Consider the following 9,199-nt stretch of genomic DNA (forward strand, 5'->3'; position numbering starts at 1 on the left):
GTTGTGGCTTCTTCGGTCTTTAATAATCTGAGTATCTAGTTAATTAAACAGTCTACTTACATCTTACAAATTTTTGTCTTCAGCCATTGAGATTGAGATGAGCTGTCTTTGAGACATTTATTCTCATTTGGATATCTCATCTAGATGTATTTCTGGATTTTTTTTTGTTCTTTTTTATATTGTTGTTATTTTGCTTTTACTCCTAGAGAAGAAAAGAAGAAGAAGACATCCCTCTCTTTTAGGTCTCTGCTCTTGCCAAAGCAGCCCTCAGTAACATTTTTATCCAAATATAGTGAGAATGAGCAGCCACTGTAGAAACTCTGTAGATAAAATAAAGAAAATCTGAGTAGACATAAATCAGGTCAAAGAGAACACAGAAGGTAGAAAAAACAAAAAGTGAAAGCTTTCTATTAGACCACTGCTTCTCCTGTTTTTACATTAGATCTCCAAGTCCTCTTACAAGAAAATATGTTTCAAAAACTAACCTAGAATTTACCTAGTATTAGTTCCTATCAATCTAGAATTACATTTTCCCCAAAGATACAGTAAGTGCTACCACAATCAGAGCTTCAATTGTTTAATAATGTAGCATCAAGTCATTCCAACGATTGCTAAGAGCAAATTCTTTCAAAGTCTTGGTCATTTTGAGTAAGGCACTGATTCAGCACATTTTGCTGTGGTGAGTCACTACTGGAGAGGCTCCACTGAAGACATCTGAAAGCTGTGTCTCCAGTACTAACCTCAGGGGATCATGACTCTGCCACCAGTGATACTTATCCACCAATGCATATTTTACACTGAATGCAGCTTTCCCTGGGGGTACACGGGGGACTTCCCCATCCCTTTGCCTGTTGGGTGCATCTGGATCCTGCCTCTGAAGCAGCGCTGTGGCTGAAATCTGATCTCATGGTCAGATAGAGCAAAATGTTTAAGTGCTGCTGCGCACAGATTTAAAAATAATATGAAAGGAATTCGATAGCTTATTAAAAGACTAATCACTAATATGAAATATTCATATGACACTTATTTTCAAAAGAGTTTTACAACTATCAAGCTGTAAAATATTTGCCAGTTTGAAAAATGCTGAGGAAGCAATTTTGAATGTGGAAATTGTTCATAGCACTAGCAGTGCAGGTAATTTCAATAAGTCTGTATTTTGAATTAAAGCAAAAGACAGAGAACTTTTTTCGCATGTAACCCTATCATGTCATCTCTATGCATCATGGTGGTACAGCAGTATCAGTGGTAGTCACAGCAAATCTTGAAGGAAGGAGGTTGGTTGAATTGTGAGCCCTTTGTCCTGAATAAAAGGCCTAGGCCATGTCAGTGTGATTTCATCACAGGATTTCAATTAATATCTCATCTCATATAGTTTGTATCTTTTCTTTGTATAACACAAATATTTGCAATACACTAAAAAAACCAAACTTTTTTTTTCTTAAATGAATGTCTTTGGTTATCACCCAAATACCAGAAATTTTCATAGGTGGGTCCAGATTATACAGTTTTACTGTAGCTGAAGGTGATGATAGAGAATTATTTTGACTGATAACACATGGACCAAAATAATTTTTATTTAGGGTAACTTATCTTGATCATCTCCCAAGAATGAATCATAGGTAAAATCTCAGGCCTAGTCAGAGGTGATTCCTGGTAGACAGACCAGATATATGTCTGTATACCTGTAAGGTCCTGCCCTGAAGTCTTCAGCATGTATGGCATAAGCATTTATTTTAAGACTTGTTAGAATATCTTTCAAATTCTGAGACATGATATTGCTTCAAAAAATGTTTCAAACTATATCCTCACACACTTGAGCTCCCTTTCAATGTAATGATAAAATGGAAAAGAAAGAAATGGGGTTATTAAAAATTGGTCTCATCAAGACCATTATAGGGCAATATGCCAGGGATGGTGTCAACTAAGTGAAATCTAATGTTAGAGGCAAATGCAATGAACAGAAATCATGGGTAACCATATGGACATTTGGTGTTAAGCAATCATGAAAGTGTCGACCCAGTTTTAGATTAACAACAGAGTTATCCACAAAATTAATGGCACCAATTCAAATAATTCTTAATATTTTCTGTACTCAAAATTTAAATGTGCTGGCAAGTGAAACACTGGTACATTCACCAGTATCCACTGGAAAGGTGTTAAACAAGTTAAGATAAAACATCAGTTCGCAATATCTAAATACATTGCAGCATTGATTTTGCTTGTAAAAAAATTAGAAAGCTCAGTTTGTAAAGTAATATTCTCTTCTAAATTTTTCTAAGGAAACTTACGAAAATGCATTTGCAACAGAAAATATTGCTTATGAACTTAAGAAGAAATAACAAACTAAACTCAGAAAATTAATTGAATCATTACGACCCATGCAGCTGGAACACTTACTTTCCTAGTCTTACTATGCCCCAGAAACTAATCAATACAAAATATGAAAGAATAAACATCATATAGCACAAGATTAATGGACTGTATTTAGAATTTGACAGTTGTCTAGGAAACTGAAAGGGAAAAAACTGGAACTTCTGTTTGAGAGGCTTACACACAGTTCTTGGCTGAATGTGATCGTTACTACACAGGGAGGAAAATGCACAGAAAGTCAACATGAAAATAGAATGCTTTATACTGGGGTTTAACACAGCATATGAAAAATGTACTTGGATTTCTCCAAGGCATTTATTCCAGTATCATGGAAGTGACTAATAAAACTTAACCAAGCCTTAGGTTTGGAATGTTTTCCAAATGTATTATGGGAGTATGACTTTGATCTAGTCACTATCTGCACACAATAAATCCAAAGAGGGAAAGCATATGAGTTGCAAATTCTACCACCTCTTTAAAAGTTATCTCTTGTAATATCAAAATTTCAGTATATTAACAAAATATTGTACTAATTGGAGGCCTATAGCTTTAAGTAACATACACTACAGAATAATAGTGTTATAGCAGCTCCTAGAACTCTAGTATTCTTCCTGTTATAACACTAACTAAAGCAAATTGATGTGTAGGAAATACATGGTAAGTAACTTAAACTGGTATAAGTAAAAACTTTTGAGGAAGGTTCCTTAAATACTCAGTTACAGCTTCACTCGGTAGGTAAGGAATTCCTTCATAATACAGGTTGAAGCTTATTTATATTGCTTTTGGTCAGAACTTCTGATTCAGGTCACATTTCCTCATATGAGCATTTTTGGCTTTAAATATTAGTGACAGTCTTTTCTTTAGACATTTCATGTAAATGACAGTAAACATTAGGACTGCCCTTCTTCAGTTTAATCTGACCTTGGACTCTTAGGCCATTTTGAGATTACTACTTATTTCCATCATCAAGTTTACACAACTCAGACCTAAAAATAACATTACTGATTGCCTTTTTTTACTGTATATTCTAGTACTTTAGCTTTCATCTGTCATAACATGTTCTACAGATGGTTAGGCTACTAAGTTTAATAACCTTAAATTTATTTATTTTTTTTTTTTAAGATTCAAAGCCGTTTGTTATGAGTGGAGTTTGCTCCTTGGTAAGATGCAAGAGTGCAAGTTAGGTGTATGCTTTCACTTACCATTTAAAAGTGCTCTTTATGTAACATAAAAGTTATTCCACAGTTTAGATTTAGAGAATTATTTTTCTATAAAGATTGTTATTTAATGGAAAACACACTCAATTATCTGTCGAGATAATAATAATTATCTGTGGTGAAAAATGTCTATCTCTGAGTGTCACTGTAGACTTAGGTTAACTTTGCTAAAATGTATAGGGATTCTTCATTCCTATGACTTAATATCCTAATTTTGTAGTCTACCAGTTTGATCCTTCCTATCTAACTGTTGCACAATCACATATATATTGAAAAGTAAATGCTCTTCATAGTAATAACTGTGGAGAAATTTCCATGTTCAAGGAAATCAAGTTGGTATAATGTTAACTGCATCTGAGAAAAAAAAAATCCTGTGTTTTTAGGTGGGACAGAGGCAAATTCACCTTCAGATTTCCAAGACCACCCACACAGATTTCAAATATTAATAAAAAGGGATAAAATACTCTTGTATCAAAGTCTTGGTTCAGTCCCTCAGTTGTCCTCTGTGGCTGGCCTTTTGAGAAGGCAGTGAGACTTGTTTGCTAAGTGCACTCATTTTAACGTTTGAAAACTTCATACTTGGACATACTTAAAATTAAACCAAGAAATTTGGTCTTCTGAGAGCATATTCTTAACCGGGGAAATTTGGAATTCTTCAGTTTGTCCAAGCATTAAAAAATGGCACAATAATGCCTAAGAAGGGGCAGAGTTTTCAGGATATTCAAACCAAGGCAGGCAAAAATTTGGGACATGTGGGCCCAAAGTCAGGTACATGGAGTCAGGAAATTTCTGCTTCTATTCCAGGATGACCAGGCAATCAAAGGACATGATTTATGAGAAATTATGGCAGATTATTTTCTCAATTAATACAGTAGCCAGGCCACATAGTGCTACATTGCCCTGCATAAAAGGAACTATTTTTTCTTCTGAGCAATTAATTTCCTTCTTTAATTCTTCATCTGCATTTCTGTAGTGATTTTGAACACAGACTTGTAACCTTCTAGGAACCTATATAATCATACATAATAATATTTTATGATTAGGAAGGTAAATTAAGTTTTTTTGTTTCACATTGTTCTTAAAATAACTTATGCTAAAAGACCATAAACACTGCTCCCCTCTCATACTGAAAATGAAGGCTTAAGATTAAATAAGCATCATCTAATTTAAGCATAAATAATCTATAAATGGAAATTGTCTGCAACGTATACCTATCCCGAGATCATCCTGATCATACTGGGGTATGACAAAGCGCAGTAGTGCTGATACTCTTCCCTGCCATTTTCCATACTGGCATCTGTGATAACCTTTCAGATTTAGCAATGTGCCTGATACTTTTGTTTAGGAAATCCTGCAGTGAAATACAAGGATGTGCCTGAGGCATTGCAGGGATAGGGAGTCAGCTGTAAGTGCTCTTCAGGCGATCTATACATATGTAGTAACTTCAAAACATGTGAAACATCAGCTTTGCTAAGCAGACACAGCATGTATGCAATCAAAATATCTAGGATATACAGTCAGTATATACATATTCAAAATCTGACGATTTGATAAGGATATTTGACATTGAGCAGGTGGATCCAAAGAAGTGGCTGCAAAAACAATTCCAGGTTGAAAAGGGGACCTGTGAACATGGTAGCTCTGTGATTACACTTCCCTAAGTAACACTACTCAGTAAAAAAAGAGATCAATAGCAATAACGATTAATAACTAGGCAAGTAATTAATCTGATCATAAATAAGCTTTACATGTGAAAAAGCCTCATAAAAGCTCAAGCTTTTAGATTCCATTTTAATGTTTTAGTTGCATTTTTCACTGTAAAACACATTCTGTGATTTGACATAGCTGATAGCATAAGAGAACAGTAATTTTTTGTAAGAAGACGTAACAAGACTGGTGACCACATTAAAATTTATTAACAATTTGAAATCACACTTTTGGGGTAGATTAGCTGGTGTTTTTTGAGTTTTTCTTTTATTGTTTGTTTGTTTTGCTTTGTGGTTTGGTTTTGGGGTTTTTTGGTTTTTTTTTTTTTTTTTTTTTGTACTGGGAAGAAATAATTTAGGGTTGGGTAATGAACAAATGAGATACTAGATACTTTTGTGACCTAGAATTTAACTTGCTTACTCCTCTTTAGGATTACAGTGGTACTACACACACACTATGGTTACTCCAGAGCATATGGTGTTCTTACTCTATATTTATATTCAAAGTAATACAGCGCTTGCCTGAGCTGCTCTTATCCCTATTCCCTCTGCTTTACCTCATCGCAAGACAAGGAAAGTCAAGCAGTAACACTATCATAGTAACACACTAGGGATTCCCAGCTGTGCATAAGGATGATTTTGATGAAAGCAGATGAACTGGTTGTAAGATACCAGCTCCAGTATCAAGATCCTCTGGCAGTCCTATTGGTCAAAATCAAACTTAAAGAGATGCCACTGCAATGTGCTTCAGAGCTTTTAATCAGGAGTAGTAGATGTAATGAGTAACATCAGGTTTCCAATTAAGTGGATGACTTTTCCTATAGATGGATTTTATGGTGGTTGACGCTTTATTTGATGGACTCACTGAAACCCCAGTTCAGAGTGTGTACATGTGTTCTGTAAGCAGTCTGAACTAGTGAGCACTGATTTTATTATGATACTTCAAACCTTGTGAGGATGAAAAAGCAAATATTTCCTGCAAATGGTAACAGCATATACTACTGATTAACAGCTATAAGCTAAATTAAAAACACCAAAGGGTTACACTGAGTGGAAAATAAGCTAACTAGAATTTGGAATGTAAAGTTTCTAACTTCCAAGTAGAATTTTGTGATAAAGAACAGAGTAAATGTAACTTCCTGAAACTTATTTTAAATAGACATTTTCAGAGTTCAGCAAATAGATCATCTTAGCAAATAAAATACCAAATATCAGAAACTTGCATTTATATTCCCTTAGGTTTAACTGCAATTTTTTTTCATTAGTCATCTTATGGCAAGAACAGCATATGGGTAAAATAGGCCAAGATTTGCACTTTAGAGAACAAGGTCACAACTTGCTTGCCTTGTACAAAGAACTCTCTTAGTATCTGCTATTCTCTGATTCATGAAAAGTTGTGGGACTCCAGTAATTAGTACATTGCTTAAACACAACAAATATACTGGGTGAGATGTGAGCAGCAGAACGAAATGGATATCATCAGTCAGAAAGTTCCATCTTACATCCTACTGCCCTTTTTTCTCCTAAAATCCTTGCTCTTTTGAGGGCAAATCTCTCCAAGCCTAATCCTCATAAGGTACAAGTTAACTCATCTAATGCTATCTGTGAGGAAAAAGAGGTAGAAGCACAAAATGTGTCACTGGCATATTGATTAAACCCCCCATACTTTCTATACTTCCTTGTTTCCCCTGATCCTTCCTCGCTCCAGGTTACCTGATAACAAAGGGAAATTACCAAACTACCACTGACAGTCTAAGAGGGCATAGGGGAATTTTTTTATGTTCTCCATTGAAAATGTGAAATTGTCTACCTTTGCTAGCATCTACTGTTAATCTAAACAGAATTTTGCAATACTGAGCTCAGTTGGTACAGCTCAGAAAATCGGTATAGGTGCTTAACTTCTGCTTATTAGAGGGAAAAATCATCAGCTGACAACACAAGCATCATTTCTGTAAATATCAAGGCCTAATAAAAAACGTATCTGTTTAATGGGTGCTATGAAGCTTTGAATTACTGCAGTAGCTCACATTCTTGTCTTTAACAATCTTTCATCCTCAGATGGAGATGTGCAGGAGAACAAATATTAAATATTAAACTGTTAGGGTTAAAAAGTCTCCTGAAACTGTTTTCTTGACAAATCAATTATAAAAGCACAAACATGATACATTTCTAAAACAAACAGCATCATTATTACTGATTATTTATTTTGAAGTTACACAGGGACATCACAGGCACATTGATTTGGCATCATAAAAAAATACAAATTAAAAACTTCATTCTTTCGTGTCACTACTTCAGGTACAGGCCTCACTTGCTACTCTGAGTACCACCTGAGAGCAATCCAGCTTTCTTGTCATGTATGGATTGAGGTGGTGATTTGTAATCTGTGGGCTTCTTATTCTACTGTATGGGGTTTTCTGGCATTTTTTTATTTCTACTGTTTTCTTTTGGAAATATTTTCCAAATCAATACTAACATAACACATATACTTTTAATGTCTATGTGTGTCTGTAGAGCCACTAGTAAAAAAAAGAATTCACATATCAAAGTGATCTTCAACAGATATTTTCCATTTACCTTTAATAACTGACAGGTTTAATTATCACTGATAACAATGAATGAGACAATGGATGAATGGAAAATAAAACAAATACAATAATTCTTTTGCTGATTTCTCCAAACAGTCCTGTTAAGAAGCATATATTAAGCTTGACAGTAATGTTACAGACAAAATGTGAACTATATATTTAGTGTGGACCTCTGGTTAGTTAACAGTTGGTAAGCCCATTCTCTCGTACACACAGACACACAAGCATGAAAAAAATGGCAAAGAAAGAAAATATTTCCTTATATATATTTTACAAAATTTATCTAATAAGGGAATTTCTTCAGATACCATATATATATATATTGAAAATAGCAGTAACAAACAACAGAGATTTTATTCCTGAATCATCAGAATCTGAGATGCTCAGAATCTTATGAGACCTGCTGTTCCTGAGTCTGAATATCACCAGATTTTTCTTCCTAGGAAACAAGGAACAAGGTCACTTCAATAAAATGCTTGGAATTAATGTAGTATTCCTTGATTATAAAATGATCTGATTTTGCAAGTAAGAGTACTGCATCACAACATCACATTAAGAGTAGAGGCCAGATACCAGATTTAACGAGGTTAAAAAGAAAAAATGTCACACCATCATCACAGTCAGTCAGTACAAAATGGCTTTGAATTCCCCGTTCCATCTTTGGCTCTACCTTAACAGCAAACCAGAGGGTACAATCCAATTCCGAAACGTGGAAAAGATCATGTTGCTATGATTTATTATGGGTAAAATGAAATGCATTTCCAGCTTACCTGATTGAAGGAGAATGAACAACCACAGCAAAGCCCAGCATCCAAAAATAATATATGTCTCCTCCTAAAATAGTCCAGATTTCCATCCACAAAGCTTTACTAATTAATTATAATTTCTGTATTCTCAGTGGAAAAGAAAACACAGAGACCTTTCCAGAATCCTCTGTGATTCTGCCTCCGCTTCCTGTTCTCAGTCTCACTCTATGGTACCCAACATATATCAGAAAACAGCTTATTAGGAGAAGGGGGGCTGGAGGGAGGGGGGATGGATGGAGGGGGAGAAGCGACGAGCCCGCAGCACCTGACGTGGCAGCTCCACCTACTGGTGGCCAGAACAACAGGGACCGAGCGCAGCCTCCGAGGCTGCTCCAGCCCAGGCGCTCTGACCTGCACCTCAAACAGCTCCTGGGTAATAACTTCCTTCAGGCGAGAAGCAGAACAGATCAACAGAACCACATTGTTTGTTGAATAGCCCCTTAAAATACTTTTTATTAAAATAATTAAATTTAAATTGTCTATATGCATTGAGAAGAGCATTTAGTTCTAAA

At 35.2% G+C, this 9,199-nt stretch overlaps 1 protein-coding gene across 3 annotated transcripts in view; it reads right to left on the reverse strand.

The window, feature by feature from the left end:
- LOC114073739 (sodium channel protein type 3 subunit alpha) overlaps nt 1-8,887 on the reverse strand; it is a 70,414-nt gene extending 61,527 nt beyond the window's left edge. For all 3 annotated transcript variants that reach the window (XM_027911497.1, XM_027911495.1, XM_027911496.1), the window contains exons 1-2: nt 8,652-8,887; nt 61-320 (exon numbers count right to left, since the gene is read on the reverse strand). The gene's annotated coding sequence lies outside the window, so the exon portion shown is untranslated. The remainder of the gene's footprint in view (nt 1-60; nt 321-8,651) is intronic.
- Nucleotides 8,888-9,199: the final 312 nt, after the last annotated feature.

Source organism: Empidonax traillii, unplaced genomic scaffold (assembly GCF_003031625.1).
Source record: "Empidonax traillii isolate 1590-97213 ecotype Southwest subspecies unplaced genomic scaffold, ASM303162v1 scaffold33:size3420811, whole genome shotgun sequence".
Classification (NCBI taxonomy): Eukaryota; Metazoa; Chordata; class Aves; order Passeriformes; family Tyrannidae; genus Empidonax; species Empidonax traillii.